The sequence below is a fragment of the Ailuropoda melanoleuca genome, chromosome 8 (assembly GCF_002007445.2).
Source record: "Ailuropoda melanoleuca isolate Jingjing chromosome 8, ASM200744v2, whole genome shotgun sequence".
Taxonomy (NCBI): Eukaryota; Metazoa; Chordata; class Mammalia; order Carnivora; family Ursidae; genus Ailuropoda; species Ailuropoda melanoleuca.
In genome coordinates this window covers 76,444,174-76,461,666 of record NC_048225.1, presented here as the reverse complement: position 1 = coordinate 76,461,666, position 17,493 = coordinate 76,444,174, and the positions used below count along the sequence as shown (strand labels likewise).

Genomic DNA, 17,493 nt, shown 5'->3' with positions numbered 1-17,493 from the left:
AATATGTGTTGGCAATCATCCCCCAAGCATATGGCCCACCGGTATACATCTGAAGGGTCCCATGACTAAGGTTTTAGTAGACGGTAATAAATGACCTTTTCCCAACAGTTGCTAGCCCCCTCAAGGTCCTGGAAACCTTGCTTCCGAAATTCCTTAGAGGCTTACGCTATCCCAACTTGAGGGTATATAATGGGCCATTCCTCACAACCCCAGTGCAGCAGCTCTTTCTGCCCACGGGTCCTGTCCTGTGCTTTAATAAACCACCATTTTGCGCCAAAGACACCTCAAGAATTCTTCCTTGGTTGTTAGCTCCAGACTCCACCCACTGAACCTCACCTATATCCCACAACCTCATCAGGTGTCACATGATTTTAGAGGAAAAGAAAATTTATTTTCTTCTGAGGAAATTATCAGGGAAGACTTCAAGGAGAAGGCAGATTTGAGGTTTACCTTAACAGATGACTAGGATTTTCACAGAGATGTGAGGAGATATTTCAGGTAGAGAGAACAATAAATCCTAGAATCTAATTAAAAACTACCTCAACAATTATATGCCTTCAAATTTGGTCTGCTTGACACTTACTTGGTATCTGTGTATGAAATAAACAGTGATGGTGAGCTCTAAGCAAATAAAATAAGTAGATATTTATTAAACTCATAAAAAACACCTCACTTTAGGTCATATGATGATTTTAAAGAGCGGTCAAGGCATTGAAGAGCATTAAAATAACAAAATGTGGTGTAAGTACAAAGTGATCAAAGTGAGTTCAGGATAATTAACTTGGATAGAGACAATGCAAGCGAACACGTACCATTACTTCTGCTTACAAAACCCCATAAAACAACAGGAAAGGGTTTGTTTGTTTGTAGATAAAGCCACAAGAATGGGGCCAGCAGATGAGGGACCAGAAGAACAAAGCTTTGAAGTTGGAAAGCAGATAGTTAGGAAATGACTTTCGAAAGTAACCATTTGCTGTCTTCCAAGACTAATCCTGGTTAACCCCTGTTAACAGTCCTGGCATAATTAATAATAATATCAACTTCAACTCTCTTTTTTTAAAAAGATGCATTTATTTATTTGAGAGAGAGAGCCAGTGGGAGACGGAGAGAATTTTACTTTCAAATGTGTTCTGGTTTGAAAAATAAATAATATAATCATCCTCAACACAGAAGACATGAGAAAACTAAATCCTAATTTAGCAATAAGAAATGGCAAAAAAAAAACAAAAAAAACAAAAAAAAAAAAAAAAAAAAAAAAAAAAAAAAAAAAAAAAAAAAAAAAAAAAAAAAAAAACCCAGGTTTGTGATACAGAATCCCCGAACAGCTCATTAAGGAAACGACACCAAGTACTCCTGGAGGTAAGGTTAAAGTTATACGTGTTTGGTGGTGGTGATAGTGGGGAAGGGGTTGCAAATTAAGAAATAGAGACCTCCCTCCACTCTGATGAGGGAACAGAAGGCAAGCTGAGGACAAAGCAAAATCTGACACCCCACAACCCCCCCCATGGGATATATGTGACATTCCTCAGGCCCTCCTGGCTGCCCTAAAGCTAAGGAAAGGAAAAACAAATACTTAACTTACAGAGGTCACAATCCTGCAGGACCTGAGTCTCCCTCAGTTTACAATTGTTTTAGCAATCTACAAAACAAAGCATTTCTATCAATAACCTAACTTCCAGAAGGAAATGTAAATACAATTGAATATCTTTGTAACCTGCTGCCCGTTGACAAATACTTGAAGCAGGCAGAGTGTAATGTTCCTCCAGGAAGTTCCCAACTATCTTCATGTTAATACCTTGCTAGAAGGAAAAACAACCTTAAAGTGACAACGGCAAGGCCTCTGGTATCCTGTGAGTCTTCTTTAATATATGAAAATCCCTTTGAAACCTCCCTTTTCCTTACCTCCCCCAACCCCATAGTATATAATCAGCCACCCCTCACAACCTCTTTCTGCCAACGGGCCCTGTGTCTGTGCTTTAATAAACCACCTTTTTGCACCAAAGATGTCTCAAGAATTCTTTCTTGGTCATCGGCTCCAGACCTCACCTCACCAATATCCCCAAACCACATCAACTCTACATGTCTGGATGACTACTCCTCTCCTGCCTCTAGCAAAAGACTGGATTTATTATCAGGGCTGGATTGATTGGGAATTGATACCCTGGATTGGGGAACACCTAGCAAAATTTAAGGCAGGAATACCTGAAAAAATAAGAATATGTGGTTGGGGAAATTTGAATAAGGACTGATCATTAAAGGATAAATTATTATTTTTTATTAGATATAATAATGCCATTGAGGTTATATAGAAAATGCTTATTTTGAGGAAATTTATGCTGAAATATTTAAGAGTGAAATGTCATGGTAATGGTGTCTTACCTTTAAAGGTTCAGAGAGAGGGGGAGAGCAAGAAGAAATGTGGCCAGGTGTTAGCCATTGTCAAATCTAGGTGGAGGGGATACCAGTGGCTATTGTACTATTCCTTCAACTTTTCTCTGTCTTAAAAAATTTTTATAATAACAATTTGAGGATAGAATGAACACCCACTTGGTTCTGAGACCCCAGCCCTTTTCCGGTACTGGCAGCCAGTCTCTCCATTACCAGGCAGGAGATTAGAAGAATCTTCTCTGGAGAATGTGATTATTCTAAGAGGAAAGACCTAAATGATACTGACACCTGAGTTTTCTGCACCAATTCACACCATGGAAAGGTCATAGTCAAGTCCAGCCATGTGCTCCGAGTATCCAATAAGCTTTTTAGTGCCCTCCTCTTAAAAGGAACAGACAACTGATGATCACCAGCCAAAAAGAAAATGCTCTAACATCTAAAACAAGCAGGGACATAGAAACTTGGAGTAAAAAATTTCTCTAAATCTCAAATTTCCCAAATTTTCCTTTTAATAGAATCCTCTGTGAAAGTATGAATTCCTAAGCCTACCCTACATATACAGAATCAGAATGTTTAGGAGAAGGACTGGGAAATCTGTACTTAATGGATGACTTTTATTGTCAGATAAATGAGGAAACACTGTTCTAAAACATTCCTCTCAGGGCGCCTGGGTGGCTCAGTTGATTAAGTGTCTGCCTTCACCCCAGTCATGATCCCAGGGTCCTGGGTTCAAGCCCCATCTGGCTCCCTACTCAGCAGGGAGTCTGTTTCTCCTTTTCCCTCTCCCTCTGTCCCTCTCCCTGCTCATGTTCTCTCTCTCTCTTTCTCTCTCTCACTCACTCTCTCTCCCAAATAAATAAAGTAAAAAAAAAAACAAAAACAAAAACATTCGTCTCTGGGCTCCTTGAGACATTATTTTCACAAGACTAGATAAAACATCTCCATTGTTCTGTACTAAAAGTGTGGCTGCAGGAAAACTTGGTAAACATTATTTATTCTGATCTCATTCAGTGCTTAAGCTGTGCCACCGCTCTGACTGACAACTCACATTCACATTTTAGGGTGAAAAAGTGAAATTTATTATAATAATGGTTCTCCTTTGACTCCCTCACCCTGACAAGGAAACTTTGTGATAACAGAATATTTTTTCACTTCACCTATGCTTTTCACAGACCTAAAGTAGGCACATAATATGTATAAAATACATATTTCTTGAGTTGAAATAAATCAAATTGTATATTAGTGACAAAGCTGATGATAATTATGTTGGCTTAATTCATTTTATTGTTGCTTGGAGGTCATTCTGCTGTCTTCTTCCCACCAAGACCCAACTACTATCATCCAAGATTTCCCACTTGGCAAAGGTGAATGGAATATACTAGAAACTCCTACAACCAATAGCCTCAGTTTCTATTCCCCTCGACAGCCAGCACCTCCTGCCAGTGGTGAGTGAATGAACCCTTAGATGATTCCAGCCTCCAGCTGTCAAGTTAACCATTTAATCTTCCCAAACCATTTAAACTTCCCAAACCATTTAATCTTCCAGCTGAGGGCTCAGACATTACGGAGCAAAGACAAAGCATGCCCCTGTGCCCTTCTTTGTACCTGACCCACAAAATCCATATGCATAATGAAGTATTGTTTTTACACCACAAAGTTTTGGGATAATTTTATCATGAGGACGGTAACTGGAATAATGGCTACTTTGATAAAAGGAACAGAATACAAAGACTACCTAGCATACGGAACAAAGTATTAATCATGGAAATTTGCCCCCACATTTCTGTGAGAAGAACAAAAATAATGATCTTCTGGTCTCCGGGAAGCATAAACTAGGAGAGATAATCCTGCCTTCCCACCAGAAGGTTTGTGAGCAGAATGCCAATTGGAAATTGGTGCATTAATTTTTAAAGTGCTATTAGATACTATTTTTTAAATACTAGTGATATTTAATTTGGAAAATACAAACACCAAGAAAACAATAATTCCACTCTTCAAAGCCAACCACAGTGAATATTTTTCTGTATTTCTTTTCTTTCTCTAAGCATCCGGTTTTAAACATTATCAAGAGTCCATTACTGATACAACATTTTAATCACATGTACAGTCTTTTCATCCACTGCTTAGCTTAGTTCCCTCCATCAGAAGGGTCCTTCCTGTGCTTCTCTTTCCTGCCCAGCTGAAGCTCCTCCTCCTCTGGGAAGCTTTCCAGGACCACCCAACTCCCAGGACCACCCAACACACAGAGACGTCTACCTCAAAATCATCGCACTAATTGCCAACACTTCTTGCTATGTAATCACATATTGCCTCATGACATTTTATGTATTTATCTTTTAATGTCTGTATCATTCATATAATCTTTGCCATTACACTTTATCTCCCCAACTAGATTGGAAGAGACTTCAGGGCAGAGGCCAGTTTTTTTACCTTTCTATTCCCTACACCATTAAATATATATGTAAAAATACTAAATATTTGTTGAAAGAAAAGAAGAGAAAGAAAGAAGGAAGGTTTTACTTCTAATACTTTCCATATTTATTTCAAAATTCTTTCATCTCAAAACAACACAAGTTGTTAATAATCATAAATTTGGCATGTGTATGGCTATGAATGTATATTACAGATATCTTTCAGATTTTATCTGGAAAAGGTATTACAAGGTTTATAATTTTTCCATTATTTTTCACAAACATGTATTTGTTATATATTATAGAAGCAAGCTCAGGTATTTAACGCTCATATTTTATTTACAGAGTATATTATGACAACATTCTAAGGATCTGTATGTACATGATTAGACCATAAAGGCTCTTGGAGGTTTTGTTTGATGTATCAAAGGCGTCAACGTACACACACACTGCAGGATGAGATGGAGACTGTCTGAAACTGTTCTAATACCAAGTTAGAACTTTCAGGAAAAGGCTGGAGGAGGAAGGGAGAAGGATATAAACCATTCAGCTTTTTGTTTTGGTCACAGACATACAGAAGGAGCCCAAAGCAGCACTTAGGATGCTAAATGCAATTTAGAGGACATTCTGGCATTTTGAGCATAGTGTGTGTGTGTGTGTGTGTGTGTGTGTGTGTGTGTGTGTGGTGGTCTTTCCATATGGAAAAGATGGTTTGTAAATATTGAACTGGAGTTTGGAAGGTCTTGGTGAGTTTCTAGCCTCTGTTAAGACTGACATTTGTGGGATGAAGCCAAAACGGAAAGAATGGAAAATTAATGAGGCCATGTGAGAGGCCTAGCAGAAATGGGTTCTATAGGATATGTGATCATGACCAGAAGGTGGTGTTTTATTTTCATCATTTCACTTTATTATCCTCTCTGTATTCATCAACTCTGCTCCCACCCTCTCAGTCATGCTGTCTGCCTTAGGTCCTTCACTAAGACACACACACATACACACACACCCCACTTTTTCAAAGCCTGCTTAATTTTATCAAAAGCATCGTATTTGGTTTCAGCTCCAGTGTGTTTTCATGGTGGAGATTAACCCTTGCCTGACTCTCGTAGGAGTTGAGAGGAGAAAGGGAGGGCTGGAACAAGCTGAGCTCCTCAAGGGAAACAAAGGAAGGATGGGCCTAGGCCTGGACCTCTGAAGGGCAGATGTGTTTTCTTGGCACAGGAGACAGCTGAGCCACTGTGTGCGTGCCTGTCACGGTTCAGGGGCAGCATGGTGCTTTCTAGACAGTGGGAAGGGCATACAAGCTAAGGTCTGGAGGCAAGCCCCATTTACCAAAAGAAAAGCAAGTTCTGCTTACCTTGACAGAAGGCTACACACACGTTAGGGGATTGAGGGGGTTGTAAGACAAGGCTAAAAAGGCAGTTTGGGCAGATTACAGAAGGCCTCTACTGCCCCATCAGCTCCTTCCACTTCTCCTGCTCTCTCCTTGTCCAGGGACAGCGCCCTGGGAAGAGCTGTTTCTATTTCCTTCCAAGGAGAAGCCAATACAGATTCTCGGCTGAAATCTTGAGAAAAAGCTCCTGAGTCTTCTTACCTCTTGAAGACTAGCACATGGGTACTGTACTGGAGGAGAGGTTATTTTCCTGACTGAAGAAGGGTTTCCTCCCAGAGAAGAAATTAGTCATCAGAGAGCTAGGAAATCCAACGAAACTTCCTCTGAGGTCATCAGAAGACTGAGACCTTATTTCTTTAATCTTAATGTTCTCACAACATTAAAAACCTGTCCAGATAAAAGGACGTAGGGAGATAGGGGTGGCGGGAGAATATGAGCAAGGTTCAAGGAGAGAGAAAGAGGAGAGAAGGAGGAGCTGGAGGAGAGGAGAGTGAGGGGGAACGTGGCAAGTCCTGCTGCTTTGCAGTCATCCTGCTGACCCCCATGAAGCCACCTCTCTGTCCCCCCTCATGGTCCAAGAAAAACGATATTCTAGGGCTAACGGATAGTGAAGGAGGCCCAAAGAACAGTGGAAGAGATCTCGTATCTTTCTCCTTCCTTGTGGATTTTAATAGCAGCAATGAATGTGCAGTTTGGGGTATGATTTTTTCTTTTTTTAAAAAGAGAGATTTATTAAGAATGTAAAAACTAGAAGCTGAGTTGTGATGGGGGCAGTGATAAACATACCACAACATAGGAAATAGGCCTAGTCCCAGCCTTCCTGTTGCAGTTGCTTAAGAAACTGAAAATGCATAATCAGGAAGCTGTCCCTGGGTTCTTCTTTTCGTACCAGGAATGACTGGGGGGAGCCAGGACTACAGAGAAATGGTCTTCCTTAGCGCACTTACTTTGTTCTTACTATGTTTGTTTGAACACCAAGACATCACCAGGGAGTGCATAAGAGGACAAACAAACAGCATGCAATCATGCCCCCGAGGGCCATGATCTTACAAAATAAAATGCAAGCTCAGGTATTCCAACTCCTGCAAATTGTCATTTATCAAGAGACCAATGGAACCAAAACGATGTATTCTAAAGACAGTGATGTCCTCAGGAAAGATCTAGACAAAAATGAAATTAGCCTTATTATTAGAGTGATGTATTTAGGGATAATTGATTTTTGTTCTTTAATAATCCACTTGATTATTTTCATTTTAGGTAAAAATAACAGCATGGGTGCATCCTGTGTTTCCCTAAGAGAACGTTTATGTTTGCCAAAAGGACAATTCATGTGAAGCTGGCAAATAGCATACTGATTGGGACAGACTGTGCAGGGGTACTCCTTATCTTTAGGTCCCACATGGGTGTGTGACTCCCTGATATTGCCAGTGTGATGCTGCTTCTGCCAAGACACAGTTGCCTTTGAACACATGCTACATAGGGCTTTTGATGAAATTCCATGAGCTAGGGGACAGCCCATACCTAGATTCTCCGTAATTCAAATCTGCTGCGTTCACCTTTCACACCTTTCTGTTACACGGTGAGCTTGTTTACACTGTAAAAAGTGAACACACACACATATAAAAGACCCGGGTTTTATATCATGACATGACTCATGACCGCTCAAATTATGGGTTGCTCTATTCTCTATTATTTCTATGCAACTGCTTACTATTTGTTTATAAAATTAAAATTAGCAAAAAAGAATATTTTTCTTCTCACCCTCATTGCTATTTATTTATTTTTTAAAGGATTTTATTTATTTATTTGAGAGACAGAGCGAGAGAGAGCGTGAGCGGGGAGGAGAGGGAGAATCAGGCTCAGAGAGCCGGATGAGGGGTTCGATCCCAAGACCCTGGGATCATGACCTGAGCCGAAGGCAGACGCTGAACCAACTGAGCCACTCAGGCACCCCCTTCATTGCTATTTAATATCTAAGTGTTGGTAAGACTCATTGACTCTGACAAAATGGAAGCAAGTGTCAACAGAAGGAACACAGTTCATGGTATCAGAAAAAACCCCAGACTACAATGCCAGAACCCTAGCCCCTCACTCAACACTTAATGAGGCCTTAGGCAAGGCTCTTTATTTCTCCAAGTGTCTGTAAAATGAGAACAGCTGGACTCTTCTGGAGGAGAAGCAGGAATCAAATGAAGTGGGAGGAGCTTCCGGCAAAGTGTCCGGACACAGGGCAGTCACTCATGAACATTAGCTGAATCTGATTCTGAACCAGTGGGTGGAAGAGAACACAAAACACTTGAAAAACATCCATGAGGACTATTTTTAGTCCTAAAAGCAGTTCTGTTAGTTGAGGAACATGTTTTCCATGTCGTACTTACTATTCTGGAGGTTACCAATAAAGTCCCTTCAGTTTTCTCAACAATAAACCAATGAATTGTTGAGTTTTTTCCAATGAATCTTTTTGGCATTCCAGGCTCAGATCTGTACACAATAAATCAGACATAAGCATTATTCTTTAAGTCCGTGTTGCCTTCCTGCATGTATGTATGTTCCGAGAACTCTGCCTGTGTGACCTTCCTTATGTTCTGCTTTACTTCTAAGCATTCGAAAACCTTTCATTAATGAGAAAAATATCCTTAAGCTATGCGAAATATGCTAATTCGTTTAAAATAGTTAAAGTCAAGAGATTTAAATTGGCCATATGACATCTATATTCTAGAGTGTCTTGATGTCCACGTTCTCCAGGCCAGGGAGGAAGCAAGTCCTCACTTTCAGTAAACCATGGAAGATGAAATGATAGCTTAGAGTTGGTCAGCCGACCAACTGGAGTGCAAGTTTCAAGTTTCCCGTTCCTCGGCTCACTCACTCTGACTCTGCAGGTGGGGTTCTCTGAGATCACCATGAATAATCCAGGTGAAGACAGGCCTGAAGCAAGCACAGTCTTGCTGCTCCAAGGTAAATTTGTTATGAGTATCTCCTTACCACTTTATGTGGGGAAGGGAAGCTGCCCCTCGCGGACGCACCTAGAACACTTCTAGTCACATACTGCTATTTGTCTACAAAAAAGAAAATTGGAGGACAGCAATAATTACAGCAAAACTCAAATCCAATTCTTAACACAGTTAACTGAAATAATTTAGTACCAAGATCAGTAACATAACTCTATTAGTTCTGACTCACACACAGTCTATTTTCTAATCCCTCTGTGCTTCACTCTCTCCATCGGTGAAAGAACTGACTCCACTTAGGTAGATTTTCATTATTTGTTTCTGACCATCAGGCCTTCTTTCTTCTGAAATAACATTCCCTTCTTCTCGGGAGTCTGAAATCTCCCACCTGGCACCTTGCCCCAGGTGGGAGCTGACCTTACCCTCCTGGTGAGTGGTTAGTCCCATGTGTGGGCACATGACCTGGTTGGAAATTTCTGAAACTTTCCCTGGGAGTTTGGGAGAGTGGCTTTTCTTGGTTTGTTTTTTTCTGGTAGAGAAGGGATGGAGACTGACATAGGGGCTGCTTGTAGCCTGGAGTAGGAGCAACTGAAGTCAGCAGCAGACCGAAGCATAGATAAAGGGTGGGGAACCCTCCTGAGAGTCCAGCTTGGGGTTCCAGTTTTTCCAAGGTGGTTACATCCCTCTCTTTCCTGAGGTCTGGTTGTGTGAGACAAGGCAATCTTCTCTTACCTAAGTAGTTCAAGTTGGGTTTCTGACCCTTGAAATCAAAAGAACTTCAATTTTTATGCCCTACCTATCCAGAAACAACCGGAAGAATGTAATTCCTCAGATGAAAGGAGCAATGTACATATTTGACGTGATAGAGTGCTGATAATTTTTTTCAGCATTATAATCCATTTCTTGAAAATAATTAGAAATGATGAGCAATGCTGTTGCTGACTCTACTTGACAGGGTGCATAACTCAGAAAAGAAATAACTGAATATTTGTTAACAACTGACTTCCTCTGTGAAATCCAAATTTTAAGCTATTTCAAACAAAATTATTTCCTAATCATCGAACCCAGTGACTCTTTTCTTCCTTCTTTGTTTCAGGTTAACTTGTCCAGCTGTGTCTGTAGAGTCCTTTCTGTTCCATGGGAGATTTTATCCCATCAACTGCAAGTTTCCATCCACTAGACTTCTCATTTGTACCTTCAGCCTCCACCTCCACTGTTCTTTTCCCATCTGCTCACATATACCCTTATATCTTCTCTGCTTTAATCAAGGTTCCCCCAACCACATTCTCCACATGAGATTCAGATAAAACTATTTCTTTCCTCTGAATCGAACAAACCTAGAGTAAGAGGCATAATAACCTGAACAGACCAAAGTTTGAATCTGAACTTCATCAGTTTCAGATTATCAGTAATGTGATGTAGTAAATTAATGGGTATAAACTACTGTCCAGTCTGTGTCCCAATTTGCTCATGGGTAAAACGGGGATAATAATAGTACCTACTTAACAGGGTCTGTTCAAGGAGGTAAGACATGCCCACTGTTAGTGGAGTTCTAAATGCACAACTACACTCCCCAATAAACATTGGTTATCAACATTACTATTATAACTTGATCTCCCAATTCTTCCCAGGCTGCTTTTTTCCCTTAACGTGCTGTTCTCTCTCTTGTCTCCTCTCCGTCTGCTCTGCCTACCAGTTCTAATCTCTGGACCCAGCTCTTCTCAGCTGTCCCAGACCTCTCTCCTGCATTTGGCCTCCTGGCTCACCATCTCCTGTTTGAATACCACATCTCCTTTGACTTCTTTGGCTCTCTTCTTCGTTCTTAAGTACTCCTTTGTCTCTTGACCAGCTCCATTTTCTTCTTCAATGAAAGCTTTACTGTGGTTGACTCATGAGTTCTCCTTCTGATATATAACACTGTGTAAGTTTAAAATATACAATGTATTGATTTGCTGCATTTGTATATTGCAATATGATTACAACCTAGATTAGGTAACACCTCTATCATGTTACATGATTATTTCTTTTTTGTGGTGCGAACAATTAAGATCTAGACTCTTAGCAACTTTGAAGTTTAAAACACAGCACTGTTGTCTATAATCACTATGCTGTGCAATAGATCTCCAGGACTTAACTACTAGTTGCAGATTTATACCCTTAAACAACATCTCCCCAATTCCCCCATGCCCCAGCCCCTGGTCACCACCAAATGACTTTTGAAGTAGAAATTCCACTAAAGTCTCCAGTAGTCTATAACCCTTTAAGGGCAGAGAAATGTTTTATCTATATCCTCGGCCCCCTAGCACGTTGCCTGGTAATACTATATTCGATAAATGTTGAATGAATGGGTGAATAATTTTGGTTATCCTCTATAGAAGTTCACTCTCAGATTCACCAGTTAACTACCTAAGTAATTTCCAAGCTTGGGGTTTTATAATTGCCTATAATCCTGGAGTCAATATGTAAGATAATTATAATTCAGTAAGGAAAATCTAAGAGAGATATAATGGCAAATTTAGGGGGCAATAGATTAGAACACCAAGAAAGATTTCACCTGTAAAAAAGACCATGGTCACAAATACACTTAGGCTCAGCTATGACTGGAAAACATGTAATTTATCTAAGGCCAAAAAGCACCAAGGGAAGTATCCTGCCTATAGAGAAGATTGGAAAGAGAGGACAAGCAAGAATCCCATTATCTGGGATGGTGATAAAAGACTCATTGGAGGCGAAGTGATACCTCATTGAGCCCAGACGATAAATAGCAGGAGGTCAGGCAGGGGAAGGCATTCTAGGAATACAGAATATTAGCATGTACAAAATATTAGCATATGTTTCCTCCTTCTCCAACAGAGAAACTGATTTAAACTTGTTCTGAGCCCTAAACTACTTTCTAAGCAGTCTGCATGGCTAAAGTTAGCTTTTACTTGGGACCACTTGTTTATTGTGCAAATAAGGCCAAAGTATTAGCTCAAGGTCCTGCCTCAAGAGAATGTTAAATTCTGTTAAGCCCTTTGTGGGAGCTTTGGGGATGAATACAATTTATCTGTATCCATTTCATCACTGCATGATTGGCCTCCTTTATATAACTATCTATCCCAGTAACTCAGCCCAGTCCAATTATGTCTAATATAATCATGGCCACATTATGAAATATTCTCTGCTGCTGTCCGTGAAGTATCGTTTTACTTCAAACTTAACTGATCCTCCCAAATGATTATCCAAGGCCAGGAAATAGATATTGAGATTTTCAGGACTGAGTTAAGGCTGACTAACATGACAATTCATTGCCATTCATTCTTTATCAAACACGTCATTGAGCACTGTTACAAAGGAGACAACATGCCCAAATGGAGTCACTTGTGCTAAATCTCATGTTTGCAAATGGAGACTCAGTACCTAAATAACTGCAGTTTCAACCGACCTCCCCCCATCCCCAAATGTAACCTTTAATCAGTCAACACGGAATGACCTGGTCTGCGCTAGTGAGTTAATCCACCAAATGGACCCCATCTGTCCCTGTAGGAAGGCAACTTTGCCTGAAACAATGCATTATTTGCTAATAATTTTCTTATCCCACCCACTTTCTGCCTTTAAAAACCTTTTCTTTTCTACAGCTTTGTAGAATTTCTTCGTATTTCCAGGAATGCTTCCTGATTCATGATTCGTGCGTGTGACCCATGCCTTCAAAATGTGCACAGCCCAGTGGGGAACTGTATGATGTAGTGGTGAAAATCATGGTGTAGTGATGAAAAATCAGACTTATAGTCAGTAGACCTGTGTTCTAATCCTGACCCTGCCTCTCATTCACTGCATAAATCAGGATAAAGCCTTTCTGAGCTGCATTTGCACATCTATAATATGGGAATAATACCACTTCACAAGGTTGGTGCGATAATTAATGACATAAAGTATGACTATGGAACATAGTAAGCGTTCAATAGATGGTATGTATATTATCATTGTCTTCACCATCCTGGGGACTGCCAAGAAAACTAACAATTACAATATCACGTGTGACATATGAGGATAAGGAAAAAGTACTATAAAAGTATTATCTGGGATGATAATAAGTTAAAAGACTCATTGGAAGAGAAGTGATACCTCATTGAGCCCAGAGGATAAATACCAGGAGGTCAGGCAGGGGAAGGCATTCTAGGAATACAGAATATTAGCATGTACAAAATATTAGCATCTACAATATTAGAGGAAAAGAAAAGGCAAGCACTTTAGGAAATTGTAAGTTGCTCTGTATGTCTGGACCTTGGAATATATGTAGAGAAGTGGTGGGAGAATAGAGAGGAAGGGAGGGTCCATGCTGTCACCCTTGCAGTTTTCAAAGGGCCTTGCACTGCTGGTATTCAACCACTGCTCCCTCATCTAAATACCAGATGGTCCGATGGCTCTAAGGACCATCTTATTTGGGCTTAGGCTTTAGAGATACGGGTGTTTCTTTCAGTTTTCCATTTCTTCCTATGCCAGTCAATGTAGGTGTCATAAGGGAGGGGCAGGGCTCTGATATAATCTTCAGAGGTTTCCTTCAGAGTTGTGACCCACTTTCCAATACCAGAGCAGCCTATAAGTTCATCCAACTGCAGAGGTAGGAGGAAGTCCTTACATCTGGGAGAGCTGGCAGTAGAAAAGAAATATCAACTAGTGTTCAGCTACCGCAGAAACCATTCCTACAGCCAGTGTCTTTTTCTTGCTGATGTCTTTGACCTAGATACCACTTGGAAGGATGATTTAACCTTACTAAAATGTCCTAGGGGCAGGTTCAGTCAAAACAAGTCAACAGGCATTCATTTAGCATGTACTTTTTGTCTAGGACTCTGCTAGGCATGGTAGACAAAGACCGAAGTAATGTACTGAGACTCAAAGGGTTACGTAAAGGCCAAGTCCCTGGTCACAAACAATTAGGCATAACAGTACTGGCAGCCCAGGTCTGTAGTACTCCACAGTCCATCCTGTTTCTGATACATTATGCTGGACTTTTGGCATTAAGCACAGCCAATCTAGCTCGGGGAGAGCTGGGAAATAAAGTACAAGCCATGGCCAATCATGATCTTGCACATCTGAACCCGAATGAGCCTGACACTGTAGAGGTCTATATCCAATCAGTGGGAGCAATATTCATTTGCCTTGCATAGCAGGAAAAGGTACAATATGACCAGGGTTCTTGGCAAGCTCAGGTGACCTTGAAGTAGTGAAAGCATAGGCTGCTAATCAACAGAGGTCTGGGCAAATCAGGAGATGCCATAACTGAGCTTGCACCTGCCCTCAGGGTAAGTAAAATGGTCTTTAGGGAGCTCCTGGGCAGGAGATAAGTCTGTTACAGCAGGGCATGAAGAACAAAAGGCAGTAACTGGACGTTGAGGGGGTTTGTGGACCAGGCAGTTGCCTCCACTAGATTTGGTAATCAGTATCTGGGATTATATACCATGTCTTATTGGTGTGTATGTGTGTTGTGGAGGGAGGAATAGCGCAAAGAGAGAAGAATTGATGGAATCCAAAGGCAGAAGATTCCAGTAGACAAATAGAATGAACCTACATTAGACTAGAAATTTACTTGAAGACGCATGTGTCATTTGGCTCTGTTATTTTTAGACACGAAGATGTCATTTCCAGCATCAGTGAGAACTATTTGTGTTAACACTAAAAGAGAAGATATAAGTGGTCCATCTTATCAAGGAAAAAGGTAAGTAGTTTGAAATCCAGTTAGTTTCCTGGAAGTGATATACATCTACAGACTTACACAGAATGGGAATTGGGACACACAAGGATTGGCTCTAGAAGAGATAGCTGAGATGGAGTACTGTATTTCAGACCGAGAACTCCAGCTGGTTCACCATAGGGATGTGGAATTAAGACACTCTCACTCCATTTTGGTTTCCCTATATAATGGAGATGAGAGCTTCCCCTACCTGCCTCATAGAATTATCAAGACGATGAATAATGCAGCATATTAACATGATTTGAGACTTTTGAAAGATGCCTTTTGTAAGTGCTGGCTATGATTTTGTCATTATCATTATTACCTTATCACTGCAGAAAATCATGCTTAGAGAAGTGTGTTGGCCATTTGACATCAATTTATGGCCAAGTTCATCTTCCTCCCAAATTTCTTTCCCCACTAATGGACATTAAGCCAATCTAACTGGTCTACTCAACCTCCCTAACATACCATGAGCATCCTGACCTTTGATTCTCTGCTCACGTCATGCCTCCTGCATTTTCTTTCTGTTCCTCTCCATTTTTCTAAAATGTTTTCCCCAAGGTCTAACTTGGGTTTCTTCTCTGTTAAATGACTCTCTCTTTTTCTTATTCTGCTTCCCTAGAGAAAAAGCACCAGTAGCATATACATGAATACAAAGGAAGAGATTTATTATGGGGGGCTGGTTCTTGTGATTACAGAGACTGAGAAAGCCCAAGCCCACAGTCTGCCATCTACAAGCTGGAAAGCCAGTGGTGGAGTTCTAGTCCAAACCCAAAGGCCTGCAAACCAAGGGAGCTGATGGTGAAGGTCCAGGTCTGAGTACGAAGGCCCAAGAACCAGATGTGCCAATGTCTGAGGGCAGGAGAAAATGGATGACCCAGCTCAAGCAGAGAACAAATTCACAACCCTCCACCCCTTTAGTTTTATTCAAACCCTTAATGGATTGGTTGATGTCCACCTGCTCTAGTAACGAAGATCTTAACTCAGTCTACCAATTCGAATGTTAAAAACTTTTGGAAACACCCTCACAAACATACCCAGAAATGTTTTCACCAACCATCTGGTGTCCCCTAGTCCAGTCAAGTTGACATATAAAATTAGCCATTAAAATCACACATAGTCAACAAACGTTTGTTGAGTCCCTATATATAGTTAGGTAATGCTCTAGGCACTGGGGATATAGTCCTAAAAAAGGACACTGTCACTCTCCTCAGGAAGCTCATGGTTTCCTTCAGTCACTTTCAAAATTTCTCGATGTAAGAAGTATATTTTACATCAAAATCCACCGCACAATCATATATTTGTGTTTGTATACACACACACACACATATTTCACAATATAGTATCTATGTATGCTGCCTTCTAATATCTTCTATTTTAAGTGATGCTGGTTGTGACCCACTGCTATGATTTTACAGCTTCCTAATGAGTCTCAACTCACAGTTTAAGTAACACTGGTCCCACTGAGATATAGACAGGGCAATAGTCATATAAATAAATGATGATGGTATTGTGTTAGAAGCATATACTTCTTTTTATTGTTCACCATTGTATCTATGGGACTTATATTACCTATGCCAGTAGGGACTGTGGCCTACATCTCTTTGTATGCTTCCTCTTTCTCGCAACGTTGGTGGGGTACCCTCCACAGGGAATGCAGTAGATCCATTCTTGTTAATGGGAAGAGTATGTTGCTGTTGTTAACGACTGTGCTAGCTCAGGTCCTCTTAGAAGCAGATTCAAGAATGAATTACAGGTGTAAGAAATTTATCGGGGTCAATGCCTATGAAGGATAAAGGAGGAGGTGCAGGAGAGCTTTTCAGGGGAGCTCTCAGGCCATGATACAGATCCGGCAACTGGACGGCAGCACAGTTCCAAGAAAGGTTTGGCTAAGCTGGTGGGGTGTCCTCGAGCCAGAGTCACCCATTGGAAGAGTCCCAAATGTTGCAGGAATGGGCCTGTCTCAATACTCCTGTGCTTCCTCAGTGGATACCGGCAGCTCTAGGCCTCAGTGTGAATGTGGTGAGGAATCAGGAGGGTTAGCAGCTGGGGTTTGTCGGTCAGGTGTGGTCCCTGTAGTTATGAGTAATGATTTTTTTAAAAGACTTTTATTTATCTATTTGAGAGAGAAAGAGAGACAGAGCATGAGCGGGGGGGGAGGGGCAGAGGGAGAGGGAGAAGCAGGCTCCCTACCAAGTAGGGAGCCCCATGTGGGGGCCGATCCCAGGACCCTGAGACCCTGAGATCATGACCCGAGCCAAAGGCAGGCATTTAACCAACTGAGCCACCCAGGTGCCCCATGAGTGATGATAGTTTTGATATCACGGGCTAAGTTTTCCTTTTCAATTGGGAGCAAGTGGTAAAAAAATTTTAGGTGAGTTTCTGTCATTTTCTAGTGGTACCTTGTAGATTCCTCCCTCCCAACCCCTTCTGGCTGTAGAAATGAGACTGTCTCTACCTGGCCCTCCCCTTCTCTAGCTGTCCTGCCATGGGAGAAGTTTTAGGAGTTTTTTTTCCCCAATCCTGTTGTTCCAGGTTAGTGTTCCTTAGAGGTGAGGCGGGGAAAGGGAGTTGGGGCTCAAGGAACCAGGTAACAGGGGAAACCTGAGGAAAACTGCTACACCAGCAGATCCTACACAAAGA

General features: G+C 41.1%; 1 long non-coding RNA gene across 1 annotated transcript in view; it reads left to right on the top strand.

The window, feature by feature from the left end:
• The window catches only part of LOC109489261, a 32,804-nt gene that overhangs the window by 3,433 nt on the left and 11,878 nt on the right, over window positions 1–17,493 (top strand). Inside the window, exon 2 of the long non-coding RNA XR_002142205.2 lies at window positions 14,742–14,832. This is a non-coding gene — a long non-coding RNA (uncharacterized LOC109489261). The remainder of the gene's footprint in view (window positions 1–14,741; window positions 14,833–17,493) is intronic.